Here is a 17,727-nt window from a genome sequence, read left to right as displayed (position 1 = left end):
CCAGCTGACTAAACTGGAGGCCTGTCTGAAGGACAGAAAAACATGGAGGACCATCATTTCCTTTATTAAACTCTGATAAACTGAAGTTCTTGTGCTGGGCCCAAACACCTGAGGACCACCTGATCTGACGAGACAGGTACCCTGGATGGCACCACCCTGGCCCCCAGCACCACCGTAAGGAACCTAGGAGTTCTCTTTGACCAGGACCCTTTAACTCCCACATCCTACAAATCTCCAGGACACCTTCTTCCATCTACATAACATCGCTAAGATCAGACACATCCTGGCTCAAGAAGATGACACGGCTACTACACGGCCAAGTGGAGCAGTGGTCCTCACTGTGGCCCCCCAGCAAGAAGGTTGTGGGTGGAGCCCAGCTGGAGCACGGGGTCTTTCTGGGTGAGTCTCCATGTTCTCCCTGTTCCTGCGTGGGTTCTCTCTGGTACTCCAGCTTCCTCCCACAGTACAAAGACATCAACATTTTTAAGAGACAATTGAAGACGCAATCGTTCAGAGAGCACCGAGGCACTGAACCTGACTCTTCTCCTCTTTGTCCTGTGGGGTAGAATAAGTCAGAGGGTCCAAGACCCAGCACTTAGTGATTATGTAGCACTAACTGTGTTGTGTGATGTTGTATGTTTGCCCAAAAAAAAGAAAAAGAAAAAGGGAGGGGGGGGGCGACACTTCTTCTGCCACTAGATGGCAGTACCTGTGACCAAATCACAACTGAAGTACTTTTGCGCTACTATGGGTTTTTCCTTCAGTCTGAATTCTTGCTTGTGTTGTACGTCGCTTTGGACAAAAGCTTCTGCTAAATGAAATTGTAGAATTGTAAGAGGGGACCAGGTTAATCCAGACTGTAAATTGACCGTAGGTGTGGCTGGGAGAGCCAATGATTGTCTGTCTCTATGTGTCGGCCCTGCCATGGACTGGTGACCTGTCCAGGGGGAAGGCTGCTGGGATAGGCTCCACCCCCCCCACCCTGAACAGGAGAAGAGGGAGAAGATGGATGGATGGATGGAGGGATGGATGGATGGATGGACGATGGATGGACGATGGATGGATGGATGGATGGATGGATGATGGATGGATGATGGATGGAGGGATGATGGATGGATGAATGATGGATGGATGAATGATGGATGGAGGGATGATGGATGGATGAATGGTTGGATGATGGATGGATGAATGGATGATGGATGGATGGATGATGAATGGATGATGGATGGATGGATGGATGGAGGAATGATGGATGATTGGATGGATGATGGATAGATGGATGGATGGATGGAGGGATGATGGATGGATGGATGGATGATTGATGGAGGGATGATGGATGGATGAATGGATGGATGATGGATGGATGGATGGATGGATGATGATGGGTGGAGGGATGATGGATGGATGGATGGATGGAGGGATGATGGATGGATTGATGATGGATGGATGGATGGATGATGGATGGATGAGGGATGGAGGGATGATGGATGAAGGGATGAGGGATGGAGGGATGATGGATGATGGATGAAGGGATGATGGATGGAAGTACAGATCGGGTCAGTAGCAACGGTAACGACAGACTGCTGTAAAATGCATTGAAATGTGAGGAAGTGATGCCAGCTTCGTTCATGCGCTCTACAAATCAGGTTTCTGGGACGGATGGGTGGCGACATGGCTGACTGATTCACTTCTATCTAGACCTCATCTTGATGCAACCACATGAGGTCTGTTCACAATGCCTTCACATTCAGATCAGATGACATTGTCTCTCAAAGTGGATCGTTGCTTTGTTGGGAGTCTGTGTGCAAAAAAGTTCTAGCTTTTTGTTTGATCAAGAATTTTTCAAGAAGGAGTTTTGATGTATAAAAACGCACAAACAGAAATTTAAAAATATTTACCCTAAAATAACAGAAACTAACACTCAATTGATATTATGGACATAAACCTTTATTTAATGTTCTGCATATTAAATTAGGGTTAAATAATGTAATTTTACAAAAATTCGTACATTATTTGAGACAACAGGAAATTCCTGTAAAAATAATACAGTAATTTTCCTGTAAAAATATGAGAAAAAATGTAATTTGTTATTATTTACATAACATTTAAAATTATGGTTTTGTTTTTATTTTCTAAATTATCTTTGATTCTATCGTGTTATGCCTGTAATTTAAAAAAAAACAGAAAGCTGCGATAAATATTTAATGTTTATTACCGTAAAAATAGCCTCTTTTTTTTTACAGTGTATGTTCATAGTTTTCAAAACACTACATGGCTGTGGGTGGGACATATTCAGATATTTTACTATGTTTGTCACTTCAGAGCAGCAGTGGAATTGGAGCAGTTATAGCCTGGACATAAAATTCATATTCTATCCAAGTATTAGTTATGGAAACCTGTGCCAGATTCTGAAATTAACAAAAATATGAAAACAGTTGTATCTTTCAAAGATCCCCTGGACATATTTTAAGATGTATTTAAAATACTCTTGAATAGTGCATAATACAGTTTTTTCACACAAAAAAGAATTATCTTGGTAAAATCTTTAAAAAATATCAGCACTCCTTCTCCCTCATTAAGAGTCCAGAATCCACAAGAGTGCAAATATATCTAATCTGAGTTTTCTTCATTTCCTACAGTAAAATGGTGCCGTTGGGAAGCTGATCATGCCTCCGGGGAGCTGAGGTACCCAGTGAAATGTAACCAGTTTCAGCCCGAGACACTGCTCTCTTTCCCATTGGAGTCAGCTAAGGATGCAACCCTCATACAGATGGGCAGAACACCTTGAAATCCTGAAGTAGCCCTCCCACGCACACTCCTGAGTCTTGGATGCACTCCAGTTGCAATCAGAAATATCCAACCCCCATACTTCAAAAGACATTATTGTGATGTGGATGGAAAATAATGACAATAAATGACCAAAAAAACCTTATTAAACAACAAAAAAACATTTAGAGATCCATATTTGCATTATTTTGAAAACACTGAATTTGTGTTGAAGCTCAAATGAAAATGTAACACGTGCAAGTGCAGTATTTGTACAGCCTCAGTACTTTATGGTTCATCCTTTAGTTAACAAATCGAACAAATGTTTTTGGTCCGTGCTGACAAGCTTCCTACTCCTCTGCGTCACAATGTCTCTTCACATGCAGAAGCCTCTCAACCACTGATGTTTGATGGCTTTCATGCTGCAACTGCCTTCTTTAAATTCTGCCAAAGATTTTCAGTCCGGTTTGAATCTGGTGACTGAGAGGGCCACTCCAGGACATTCCAGGATCTGTCTCTCAACCAAGCTGTGGTCGACTTGGAGGTGTGCTTGGGATCACTGCAAATCTGTTGTACGGTCATTGCACTCTGGGTCGTGGGGGTAGCAGCCTCAGCAAGGAGGCATGTAAAGTGTTTGATTAAAATTTTATCATTAATTAGACAGCAATACAAAATCAGGCAGTGGTCAGCAACACGCATGCATGCAACAGCACTAAGATTACAGAGTTGTGATGAAGGCATCCTCTGGCTTCCAGAGGTGTAAGGTTCACGAGAGTCATGGACCGCATTCTTAGAGTTCTTTTGGGCCGGCTGGATCCAAGTATGAATGGGTGCTAAGCTGCCTGAGGTGGGTGCTCTGGGTGGTGTTGTACGTGGCCTTCATCAAACCCTTTTTGCACTTAAAATGTAGGTGTCTGTCAGCAAGTAATTCTGTAAAAATGACCATGAAAGGAGGAATTCAAAGGTTGTGGCTCGATCGGCATATCTTGATTCAACATGACCCTGCAGTACGTTTGTCACGATGGGGTTCAAAAGGGCGAGTCAATGTGAAAACATAGGCCCAAGAGGTCACCTGTCAATGACCAAATTTTAATGTTGCTGAGTTGTAGTTAACTGAGTTTCCTTTCTACCTGAGTCATTGAAATAATTGATTGGATTCAAATTTGAGCAGTATGAATGTGCAAACTTATTGACCTTATACCAGGAAGGTGTTTCATGAAGGAAATTTCAGGCAAGTCAGTTCTACCCTTGCTTCTACCCTTGTCTGTGCCTTGGGAACAAAGATAACCTGTGAAATTCCAGCTGGCTGCCTGTGTGGCTTTGAGCGCTAAGTGGAAAGCTTAGTGAGGGTTTATGACTCATGCCAGGGGAGGGGAGTGTTGCACACGGACAGCAGCGGCAACAGGTGGCTCACCAGTAACACAAGTGTTGCACGGCTGATGTAGAACAAGGGTGAAAAATACTTGACTATAACTTAAATACATGCAATATCGGTTGTGTTTCTACAGGAAGTCTCCCCATCCCTGTCTTTCTGCTTCTGTCTTGTTTTTGTTAACTCTCCAGCTCTCTGTCAGTCTCTCTCCCCTTCTATCTCTCTCTCTCTTTGTATCCGACTCTCTCTTTCCTTATTTGGGTATGGCCCTAATCCTTATCCAACTTTGTCTCTGTCTCAGTTTCCTGCTCACTTTCCTCCAAAGAGTCTGGGTCTGCTCCATGCTTCTGCCTTGTTGAAAGCAAGTTTCACCTGGCATTGTGGTGAACTGATGGCTTATGAGGTGAATTAATTGATTCACATGAAACTGGTTGGGGAACTGGTTAATGTGGGCATTCCCATGAGCCATTCAACTGTCAAGTATATGCAGTGGATTGGTTCCTATTTATGTAGAGTCGCTGGAAGAGTGCATGTGTGTATCAGAGGATATATATATATATATATATATATATATATATCTCAATCAGCTGAAAGTGAGTAAGAAACCCCTGTTACTTAACTGACCAGAACCGTCTTCCCAGAAGTGACTTGATAATGTCCTCTGATGAGAAAGCATTCCTTTGATTTTAGTCGTGTTTATGCGCGTAAATTCAACCCCAATTCCAATGAAGATGGGACGTTGTCTAAAACATAAATAAAAATAGAATACAATGATTTGCAAATCTGTTTCAACTGATATTCAATTCAATACACAACAAACAGATCAACTTTGTGGTTTTTCTGCAAATATTCATTCATTTTGAATTTGAAGTCTGCAACATGTTCCAAAAGAGCTGGGACAGGGGCAACAAAAGACTGGGAAAGCTGAGGAATGCTCAAAAACACCTGTTTTGAACATTCCTCAGGTGAACAAATTGATTGGAAACAGGTGAGTGTTAGGATTGGGTATGAAAAGAGCATGACTGAAATTCTCAGTCGTTCACAAGCAAAGATGTGAGGATGAGGTTCACCACTTTGTGAAAAACTGCATGTACAACATACATTTGCAAGGAATTTAAGCATTTTATCATTGACAGTCCATTATATCATCGAAAGATTCAGAGAATCTGGAAAAATCTCTGCACATAAACTGCAAAGCCGAAAAGCAACATTGAATGCCGGTGACCTTCGATCCCTCAGGCGGCCCTGCATTAAAAGCCAACATCATTGTGAAAGATCTTCCCACTGGGGCTCAGGAACACTTCAGAAGACAACTGTCAGTTCACAGAGTTCGTCACTCCATCCACAAGTGCAAGGTAAAACTCTCCCATGCAGAGCTAAGCCATCCTGCTACGCAACGCAACGTCGAAATGACATCTATTTAAGGTCATTTGGACGTCCAAACCAGGTGTCCTGAAGGTGCAGAATGAAAGTTGTGACATAATCTTACACTGTACTTCTACTGTGGTGACGTCTATGCCTGGTCTGTAATGCAGACTTGCTTGAGCCTGGAAATGGAGAATGTTTAAGATTCTAAATATTAATTTTCCCACAAAGGGTGGCGCTTTTTTTCTTTCTTAACACGCTCCATCAGGCATGGAAAGTCTGGAAAATTTGACAGAGCTTGTATACCTTTTGTGCATGCCTAAAAAATATACTAGGGGTGGGCGATATCAGGAAAACATGCGATGTGCGATTACACTGTTCAATATTGCCATGACGATATGACCTGTGATAACTGTGTATGTGTGTGTGTGTGGACATTAAAGCATATCTTTCTCTTTAAATATTTACAGCTTACATAGACCACACACATTAAAAGCCTAGGCCCGTTGAATAAAGAAATTAACAGTTATTTGTATCCAACATATGCTTTTATTTTTAACATATTGCAATTGCACAAGGCTCAAACCTGACTGTTGGCAAATTCAAACAATTTCCAAGCCTCTAACTAAAAGATATCTGGGTGAAAACATCAATAAAATAAATTAAACATGGCAACTGGCAGATTAAACATTTCTCCTATTATAAAGATCGAGACCTGCCAATGCGCTCGTCTTGCTGAACAGGTGGCAAATACAGTTCTATGATGGTGAGTAATGTAGAACCACTGAATCAAGAGAAAGGGAGATTTATCCATCCAAGACTCCTTTAACACGTCTCTTACTTCAAGTTCTCACACAGGAACACCAACATGGTCTCTTCGCTAGGTTGCAAGCAGGAGCGCTGACATGTCACCACATTTCCCTGACGTGCTGAAGAGCCTCTCAGAGGGCGAACGAGTGGCTGCGGAGTCGCGTTCTCTAAACTCGCTAAATCACACATGTGATTGGTTTATTTTCGCAGCATGTGAAAATGAACTTCTCATCGTGGACACGACTTTTGCAATGTGTTAATTGCACATTTTGATATCGCGATGACGATTCACATGCGATTAATCGCCCAGCCCTAGTGTACACTCACTGGGTGTAGACTTTGAAATTTTCTTAGTCAGTGGCACCGGGCTTTCTTGTCAAGAGGATCCTGATGACAGAATATTCCAATATTAAAAATGTATTTGAAAGGGTAAAATGGTGTATTTATATAAAGTAATGCATACTGACTGGGTACACTTTGCTGGAAGTCACACAACAAGGCGTCCGCCAGGTCCTCAATCATATTTATCAGGTCGCGACTTCCGCTTTCTGAACTGTCGCCTTCACATGGGTACACAAGAGGTCACGGCTAAACTTACAAGCAGTGAGTGACACTGTAACCTGAATGGCCTGTAACTTTGTGGAGGCAAAAGAGAAGAGGGTTACTCACCAGCAGTGGGCATCTCCTCTGGAACAACTTCAGGGCCAGATCTGGCAGCGTGTTCAGACTGAAGGACACAAATCAGCCTGATCATTGTATTTACATGGTTACACAGGCGGTCAGCGCCAAACTTAATTCACAGTTAGTATTTGCCACTTTCACCTTTTTTGCGGAGGCAAAGGGAAGAAGTTTACTCACCGGGGGTTCCTCTGAATTCCAAGGCTCCTACTGCTTTGCAGCGGCCTGTTTTTCAGAACCTATCAAGATATTAATTTAGCCTGTAATTGGTGTTGTGTATACCTAATCGTCGCTTCATTAATTGATCATACTGACCATCTTTTTTGGCAAAAACTTTGGAGGGTGCAGGTGGAAACTGTGGCATCCTGTCATCTATGAGGATTTAATTTAAAGTAAATATTAAAAAACCAGCCTTCACATAACATACAAATATTTGATTGTTATTTTTGACATTGAAATAATGTAGAAATAAATGAGCCATCCTGCTCCCCTCCCTATCTTCATCAGATGCTGTGAAAGAACGTAAGGACATGAAATAAAAACATGAATGGTCTACAGTTGGGGCCTCGGCAGGAACACATTCCAAATACATTTTGTAATTGCTTGAGAAAAATACCCAATTGTACGAAGTACGTGTCCCTCTCATAACCTCCTCCTCCTCTTCGTCCTCCTCTGTGTGGCTCGTGAGGGTGTACTTTTCAATTTCCTTTCAATGGTGTCCTTGAGGGTGTTCTTTCAATTTAAATGCTTTGGTGGCTTTGTTTTTTGGCCACCTAACAACTCCCCTTGACTGGTCCACCCAATTAACCGGGATTGTGCTTTCCCTCCTCCACCCAAACAGCCTTGCCATACATGACCTGAGAAAAACAGAATCGGCATTACTCCACACATTCCCGTGGAACCTCAAGACTTACATGAAACAAGGCTCATCACCAGGTGAATTCTAATATTGTTTTCAGAAAATGAAATCAGGTTGATGGTGGTTAGGGTGGAAACAATATAATTAGAAGTGATGTTGGGGAACAAGGTCAGACAGTACTACTACAGAGTGGAAGCCAAGGCAAAAAGGTCATGACAGTGGTTCTCAACCTTATGGAGGACCGTTGACAGTGAAGTGAAAATTGAAGGTATTTCAAATAATTTGTTATTCCTTTATTTGACTCGTGAGGTTTAAAACCACTGGGAAGGTTGAGCAAAGACTCTTTTCGACAAGTGGTTAAAAAAAAATGATGTGCCAAAAGAGACAGCTGATGATGAAGGCAGGCATCTAAGCAAACTGGTTATATACAACAACAAAAAAAGACACCTTTTACCATCAAGTTCCAGATCATGGTGAAGGGGTATCAAGACATCACCGACAGTCTCTTGTGGGAGGGAAGCCACCTTGTGGTACAGATCAGTTTCTGCCAGTGTTCCATTTTTGATCATTCCTGGGAGGGGATCTCCTGTGCACACAATGTCTATAAGTTTTGAGCTGCACGGTGTTTGAAGTAACAGTGACGTGTGACGCTGATGCAGAGAGTCTCACGATGATGTCCCATCTGCGTTTTTTGTTTGTTTGATGAAAACGAAGCATTCATTTCTCAACAGAAAGCAACTTTCCCTTTCCTTGACAGAATAAAAACTTTCTTCTGCCTTTTGCTTGTGTCTGACTCTGAATGTTCAATTTCAGACAAACGTCTGATGACTTGTTCTCATGGACTTCTCCCACTCCTCATGGGTTTTTTAAAAAAAATTTTGGAGATAATTTTCTTAAAGTGGCTGACATCTTCATGAAGATGAATGAGTCTGTGTACATTGTACACTGGAAAGGTCTTGCCATGCAGGGGGCACTGCACTGGACAAAGCGTTTCAACAATTCCTGGGCATATTGCAGGTATGCATTGCGATGGGTCTCATCTGACTCAAGCATTATTGACATAGCTGTTGTCAGGGTCAAGAAATGTTTGTACATGTCAGGGGACACCACATTTTTTAAAACCACAGGCCCTGTACACAACAAAAACTGCCTCAGTTCAGTAGCTTTCCACCTGTCTAGCTCATGCAACCCCCAGGGTTGACCAGCAAATTCACAAGGTGTCTTCCCTCTCAAAGCTATGAGCTTTTGGAAAATTTCATCTTTTTACCTTACAGATATACGGCAAATCTTGGGGCCACGGGTCATATAACTTAACATGGGTCTCATTACTCCCAAGATGACCATATGCATGTAATCTAATGCAAATGAGCTAATAAAGGAATTCCAGTAGCAATGAGAGGGCTAACACTAGTTTGATGGTTAGCGTCAATCCTAGATAAGGCCTCATCTGTTCTAGAAGTGCTTTCAAGTTCATTGAAAACCATTCTTCTTTCAACTTGAGCACCTCTGACTGTACATCTTTCACAACCCTCGTAGGAATTGTGGCCCTTTTTGCACTTTAGATAGGCCCTTGTAGGTGCATCACAGACGAGTGCTCTAAAATGGACATTGTAGGTTTGGCCTTTATAAATTAACCCATTGTTTTGGAGATGTTTGTACTCCGTCAAAAAGTCTTTCAGGTAATCCTCAAGTGGACTCAGCTTACTCTGTCCACTAAATATAGCCACAATAAATGGGTCTGAATGTTCACGCTTTGCTAGTATAGGCCAGAATTGTATACCGATGCCATCAATGTCATCAACGTAACAGTGAGATTTACATCTTTGGCCTCAGCTTGACTTCAATAATGGCAAATGCCCCTTTCCAGTCCATAATAAGTGCACTGCCCCCCACATTTATCTTCCGTTGTATTACACTGTGGTGTAGCTAGAAGTGTCCTGGCATCTAGAGGCAACAGGTGTCCTTGCTTTTGTAGTGTTACCAGGAACTCATGAAGTGATCTGTGTGTTGTTTTGTTATGCACAGCCCATTGGCTCAAGTCCTCTTCAAAGCCCTCGTGCCCCTTATCATGTTGTTCTGTTTCTGAGTTGGTAGACCAATATTCCTTGTCTGTGTCAAAATCGGACCAATCCGGGGATTCAGGAATCCTGCCACTGTTCGAACTACTTTGACTCCTGGGCATGTTATCACTGCTTGAGCTGCTTTGTGTCTGAGGGACATCTTCACAGCCACTATTTTCTTCCCGAAGAAGATCTTCATCGCTGTCTGAGTCACGCAACAACTGATCCATTTCTCTTTCACGTTTGCGCCATGCTCTCAAGTAAGACATCTGTAAACACAGGTGAGAATCCATTAAGTCTTATCTTATATGACAGCACTGATTCACAGTTTGAAATATGAATTGTTCTTTACTTTGTTAGCTTGTGGCTTCTCTCCAAAGCAACAGAAAGGACACCAAGTTCCAAGGCAGGGGGTACACACCAACTGAAAAAGAAAAAAACTAATACTAAAATTACACAGACGAAACTACATATAAAATACAAAAATAACATTATCATAGTGGGCATCATGGTTACAGAATTAAGTGTTTATGTTTGACAATTGTGCATCTTTACTTTTCACAGCTGTAGACCATGTGTAACTCTATTGTGCTGTCTGATGTCATCCGAAGAGAAAGTCAGGCAGCACCAAACACACTTCACATTCCAAAACCTTTGCCGGGACAATGCAAGAGCGTTAAGTTCACCCACCCAACAATTTAACCTCTGCTTTTACTATAAATCTATCAGTGAATGAACATTTTTCTCATGCGCTATCTACTATGCAGACTTGCACATACCAAATTTTAACACATGAAGCACTTGAATGCATCATTCAGAGTTTGAATGTCCTTTACCTGTTAGTTTGGGGTTTCGGCTCCAAGGGAAGATTTCAAGGAGAAAATATCCCAATGTAACACTTAGAAGAAAGAAAACAGATTTATAACAAAACTATTATAGGATTTGACCACTTATTTCAAAGTGGGCTTCAGCTCAGTATGGCCCATAAGTACATAAGATGCAGAAAGAAATTAAAGCTGCAAGCAGCACTGTTAGGGCCTGAGCCTCCTTGCGCCACCTGCACCTGGGACATGTCTTGCTGAATCCAAGGATGTATTTTGTAAAGCGTTAGGACTTGTAGTTTAGGAGATAGAAGCCTCAGTGTGAGAGCAGAGCTGAGAGCTGTGCCTTTAAGAACCCCTCCCCCGCTGCACTCTGCCATCTGGGTCAGAGTGGAGAGCAGAGGAGGATTTACTCAAAGTATTTGTGTGAAAAATGGTCATAAATCACTATATGTTGGTCAAAAGTGGAATGTAATACCATAATTTTGTAGGGCTTTATGTCAGGAATTCTGTGGTGCGTTTTTGAAGGTGTCGGAGTTGTGCTTTGGACGTGACAAATGTGTGTTTGACACTGTGCAGTTTGAGAGGAGACAGGCTCCCCATTGGTTTCCATTGAAGGTGAGAAGGGTCTCCCTGATTTTGAGGGCTTAAAAATCCAAACCGTTTGAGTTATTTCAAAGTTTTTATTAACTTTTGATCAGCACAGGTACCTGTGTCATGTATAAAATTTTGGAAGCGATACCATTAATGCCCTAGGAGGAGAGAGCCTGAGTTCGGGGCTGAAATTGTCCAAAATTTGATATTTGCATCCATTTTTTTAGGACTTCCTGTTGGATTTGGCCTGGGAGTAAAAATGTATCATTTGTAGGTCTTGATGAGACAAATAAATCGGTGTTGGTCCCGTGTCCGTCGGACATTCCTACGGGCTGTGGCAGCCCTTTTTCTCTACCTAGGTGGCGCTATTAAGCAGAGCGACATTTGCCAAATTTGTGTGTGCCAAATTTGGTGAGTTCTTGAGCGGGTGTAAAAATGCCCCGAAGTAGCATTGGAACAAGAAAGAAGAAAGGAACAAACGAAGCAATAACAATAGGGTCTTCACCCCTAAGTTACTTTGAGCTCAGGCCCTAAAAATGCCAACGTTGGCGGACATTCAGGTTACTGGTCAGAACGCAGCATAATTGAGAACCCCCTAATGAAATTATCAGTATGAAAATTTCAACTCAGTCCGAACTGAATTCAATTACAAAATGATGATATGCCCTCCTTTCCAAAGCATCTTTAAATACACTTTTTTTGAAGACACGCGCAGGCGGTCAAGAGGGGTTTCAGACACCAGTTAGCTGAGGGCTGAATGCAGTTAGAGGTTAGCTAACCTTCTAACCTGCATTTACCTTAAGGCTAAATGGCGAATGCTCACTTTCACAGTGAGGCGTGCACATACAATACACATACCTAAAGCAGCCTGCAGTGAAAATAAGCATACTTGTCTGAGTGAAACTGATGACTTTTTAAGAGTTTGAGCCTTCGATCACAGACTAGGCCCCAAACTTGTGGCCTCGTCCAAAACTTTGGGCAACAAAAGTTTGGACAACTGTCCCAGTTCGCTCAGGCAACAAGGCTATAAATTAAGTCAGATATGTAAATAAACATTACATGACTTACCCTTAAGTAACTGAATGTTTTTCGAAGGACAAAGTGCGTGTCTTCGCCTTCTTTCTTCTTCCTCTTACAATAGTGTGCAGCCTCAGTGAATCAGAGTGGGTTTTACTAAGCCCCATGGTGTTATCTAGCTTCAGCTAATTGGCGGTTGAAGTCGTCCCGAGTTAAGCCACACAATCTCAACGGTTTATGTAGCAATGCCGATTTATCCACACATAAAAAAAAACATGTCTGGATTTTTGGCTCTGTGGCTAACCACCCCACCCTAGGTGGCGCTCGCGTAGCTGACAAAATTGGCCGAAATCTCACCATCCAGCATTGTGTTGTGGATTTTATTTAATCCATCCATCCCTCCATCCATCCATTCATCCCTCCATCCATCCATGTTCTCCCTCTTCTCCTGTTGAGGGTGGTGGGGGTGGAGCCTATACCAGCAGCCTTCCCCCTGGACAGGTCACCAGTCCATGGCAGGGCCAACACATAGAGACAGACAACCATTGGCTCTCCCAGCCACGCCTACGGTCAATTTAGAGTCTGGATTAACCTGGTCCCCTCTTGATGTCTTTGGACTGTGGAGGAAGCTGGAGTACCAGAGAGAACCCAGCAGGAACAGGGAGAACATGCAGACTCACCCAGAAAGACCCCGTGCTGCAGCCGGGACTCGAAACCACAACCTTCTTACTGTGAGGCGACAGTGCTGACCAGGGACTGGGATGGACATCAAGAAGAGCAAGTCGGAGTGGGTTGGGCGTCACTATGGAGACATGAATGGAATGGGGGATTGAATCCTCCACCTCCGCATCTTTGTGGTGCGTGTTTTAGGTGCTCAGACACATTCATATTGATGAAGTCCTCCGCGGCTGCAGAATCAAATTTCATGATTCCCTCTGCACAAGCATAACAAGAGAAATGATTTTAGATGTATGCAAAGGCAGTTTGCAGCCATATACCCAAGTCCCGAGGTTTGCAAGCAAAATGTTTCCTGCATCCACTACCAACTCTGGATCAATACAAAACCATCTCAGCAACTGTTAACTGTAACCCTTAGGTTGTCTACAAGAGGGGCTGGGCAGACTGGATGTAGTGTAATATTTCCTTATAACGATATAATTTGACGTTGGTCAAGACTTTTTCACATTAAATGCTCGGCACTTTCATGAGTGACCCTACTTGGTGCAGCACCAACAGAGAGGCGCGGCTGCAGTGGAAAGAGTGAGCAGTCAGCCTATAACGGGACTAATTTTGAACTCAATATCTGTTTAAAATTGATCCAGTACACTTCAGAAACGGGGATGCAAAGGTTCTGAGCATGTCCTGAGATATGCCCGCAACACACAGACAGGCTGACGAACCTTTCTTGTATTATACGATGATTTACCAGTTTTAATTTATTCTTTGTTGTCTTCTGTTTCTTTCTTAACCTTATAACCACCTTACTTTCCTTTAGCGGATGAATAACATCCATCCATCGACAAAGAGAATTAGCATTACTTTTTATTCAATCAGAAGGGAAGGAAATGTTTTGTCCGACATTTTTATTTATAGACTGGTCAACATGAAACTTGAACTCACCTTGTATTGCTCTATAAATCCTTGTTCCCTCCAGAGGCCTTTCCCCCTTTTTCCTCCTTTCAAATAAATCTTGCTATGAGGTTGTTGGTCAAGAGCTTACAGAAAAATACATTTCGATAAATTAATGTGAAGGATATATGCGGGCGGCATGGTGGTGCAGTGGTCAGCACTGTCGCCTCACAACAAGAAGGTTCCGCGTTGGAGTCCTGGCTCGGGTACGGGGTCTTTCTGGGTGAGTCTCCATGTTCTCCCTGTGCCTGCGTGGGTTCTCTCCGGTACTCCAGCTTCTTCCCTCAGTCCAAAGACATGCAAATGGGGACGAGGCTGATTGATACTCTAAATTGACCGGAGGTATGAATGTGAGTGTGAATGGTTGTTTGTCTCTATGTGTTGGTCCTGGGATGGACTGGTGACCTGTCCAGGGTGAACCCTGCCTCTCACCCCATGTGCTTTCCGAGGGTTTATCATTAGTTAATACAAACTGAGATGGACCTAGTAAATATGACCTGAACCAGTTAAGTGCAGTTCCTTTAATACAAATGACATGTTCCAGTCTCCGTAGAAGGATATGGTGGTCAATGGTATCAAAGCTGCACTAAGATCTAATCAGACCAGCACAGAGACCAGTCCCTCATCTGATGCTAGTAGGAGGTCACTGGTAACTCTGACGAGTGCTGTTTCTGTGCTAGGATGAACCTGGAACCTGACTGAATCCTCCAATCAGCTGTTGCTGTGGAGAAGTCACAGAGCTGTTTAGCAACTGCTTTCTCCAGAATTTTGGAGAGAAAAGGAAGATGTGATGTTGGTCTGTAGTTGGTAGAACTTCTGGATCCAGGGTTGCTTTTTTGAGAAGGGGTCTAATTACTGCCACTTTAAAGGACTATGGGACAGAACCAGATACCAGCGCCACATTGATCATATCTAAGAGGGAGGGGCTAACGAGGGTTAAAGAGTACTTAAGTAGCTTGGTTGGGATGGGGTCTAGAAGACAGGTGGATAGTTTTGGAGGAGGAAATAATTGAACTGAGCTCATGAAGGCTGATGGGAGAAAAACTGTTAAAGTGTGTGTCTGGTCCTCCAGCTGCCTCTAAGGTTCTGGGTTCTAGGTGCCATGTTGTCAGCTGATGGCAGGAGGAGGTGAATTTTCTCTCTAATCAGGACAATTTTGTCATTAAAGAAGTCCATGAACTCTTTGCTGCTCAGGGAAACAGGAATGCTAGGTTCAGTAGAGCTGTGGATCTCTGTCAGTCTGGCTCCAGTACTGAAGAGGAACCTGGTTGTTCTTGTGTTCCTCTATTAGTGCTGAGTAGTAGGCTGCTCTTGCTATACGAAGGGCTTTTTTATAACTTTTAAGGCTGTCTTGCCAGATGATGTGAGACTCCTCCAGTTTGGAGCAACGCCATATTCTCTCTAACTTCTGGGTTTTTTGTTTAAGCTGTCTGGTTTCTGAATTGTACCAAGGTGCTTGTTTCCTTGGATTTATAGATTTAGTTTTTAGTGGGGCAATTGAGTCCAAAGTTGATCCTAAGGTCCCTGTTGCACTATCGGTAAAATGATCAGTTTGGGAGGGACTAAGGTTGACAACAGTGTCCTCTGTAACAATGGGACATGACACTGAATTAAGCGCCACTGGAACCACTTCCTTAAATCCAGGTGTGGCCTGATCAGACAAACATCTGGAAACTACAGTTTTCCTGAGTGGAGTGTAGTTGATCAGTCCAAATTCCAAAGTGATTGATTGGTGGTCTGATGAAAGCGTTCTGTGGAAACACAACTAGACGTTCAACTTCAGTTCCACATGTTAGGAGGAGGTGGAGGTGTGGTTGTGACAGTGAGGGGGTTCATGGACAGACTGATGGACACCAGTTGAGTCTAGAAGAGAGAGAAATGCAGCACCAGACTGTTGTTATCAACATCCTCATGAATACTGAAGTCTCCTCCAATCATGACTTGATCTGATTTAGAACTTAACTGACAGAAACTCTGAGAATTCAGATCAGAATCCAGAGTCAGGACCAGGAGGACGGTCCTCAATAATCAGTCAGAGAGGCTGGAGAGTTTCCAGGCTGGAGGAGACAAACTAAGAATCAGGCTTTCAGATGAACTGAAACCTGTTTTGGGTTTGGGATTTATTACTAAACTTTGGTCAAAAATGGCAGCAACTCCACCTCCTCAGCCAGAGCCTGGAGGAATGTGAGTGTTCCTGTGACTGGAGGAGAGGATTCATTCAGACTAGCATCCTCATCAATCACCAGCCAGGTTTAGGTGAGACAGAGCAGGTCAATACAATTGTCAGATATCAATTCATTAACCAATTCAGTTTTTGGCATCAGAGATCTGATATTTAAAAGTCCACATCTAATTTTTAGATTTTTTTTTAGTTAATTTAGTGGTTGTGTTAATTTTGATTAGGATTTTCTGATTGACTCCTCTACAGTAGAACTGGAGTGAGTAAACTGACGTGGTCGGGGCACAGACACAGTCTCTATGTAGTTTTGGGTGGGTAACTGCCCCCTAGTGGACGCACAGAGAAGCGTGTAAGACAGCAGTGCTGCTTCCTGGTCTGAACTCTGGATTGTCAGGGTTTTGGTTCTATTATAAACTGGGCCATATTTCTGGAAATGAGAGCAGCTCCGTCCAACGTGGGATGGACGCCGTCCCTCCTAATCAGACCAGGTCTCCCCCAGAACGTTTTCCAATTATCTATGAAGCCCACTTGGTTTGCTGGACACCACCTCGACAGCCAGCGGTTGAACGACGACATGCGGCTAAACATGTCGTCACTGGTCCGATTAGGTAGGGGTCCAGAGAACACTATGGTGTCCGACATCGTCTTCGCAAATGTACACACCGACTCAATATTAATTTTTGTGACCTCCGACTGGCGTAGTCGGACGTCATTACCGCCGAGGTGGATAATGATTTTATCGTATTTACGTTTACTTTTAGCCAGCAGTTTTAAATTTGACTCTACGTCGCCCCCTCTGGCCCCTGGAATGCACTTGACTATGGTTGCTGGTGTTGCTAATTTCACGTTTCTCAGAATGGAACTTCCAATTACCAGAGTAGAATACTCAGCGGGTGTGTCGCAGAGTGGGGAGAACCTGTTGGAGACGTGAAGCGGTGGTTTGTCGCTGACAGCAGGCTTCTGCTTCGGACTATGCTTCCTTCGGATAGTCACCCAGCCGCCCTGGTTTCCTGGCTGCTCGGGAGCTGCCGGGGGAGCGCTAGTTGGGGCTAAGCTAAGACGGTCTGCACCAGCTAACGGGGACTGGCTAGCTCTAGCGGCTAATTGATTGGATCCATCGGTGCGGAGCCGCCACAGGTCCAATTCAACCTCGCTAAGCCTCGCCTCCAACGCTACAAACAAACTACATTTAACGCACTTATCAGTACCAGTACAGAAGGCTGAGGAGGAAATGAACAGTGGCCCACTGAGCAGGAGAGAAGAGAGCGAGAGGGAAGCCATCGCTAGCTTAGAGTGCAGACTTTACAAAAATAAAGGCTGTCAGACAGATAGTCTTTAAACTTAGGCCAAATAAAGCAAATAGATATGTAGTTTGGGAAGGTAATTTGTCAAAGAATAAGGAATTAGCAGGGATGATCACACTTTAGCTAGCACAGCAAGCAAAGCACTATGTTCACCAATGTACAAACAGGAAGTAAGGTCACACGTTTACCACAACGCAGGTAGAGAGGAGGTGGAATAAGTGGAAGAAAATGGATGGATGATGGATATAGGCAGGAATAACAAGATTTGTAATA

This window comes from Aulostomus chinensis, chromosome 5 (genome assembly GCF_037954235.1).
Source record: "Aulostomus chinensis isolate RoL2024-O1b breed Wild chromosome 5, RoL_Achi_v1.0, whole genome shotgun sequence".
Lineage (NCBI taxonomy): Eukaryota > Metazoa > Chordata > Actinopteri > Syngnathiformes > Aulostomidae > Aulostomus > Aulostomus chinensis.
This window is presented reverse-complemented; position numbering follows the sequence as displayed.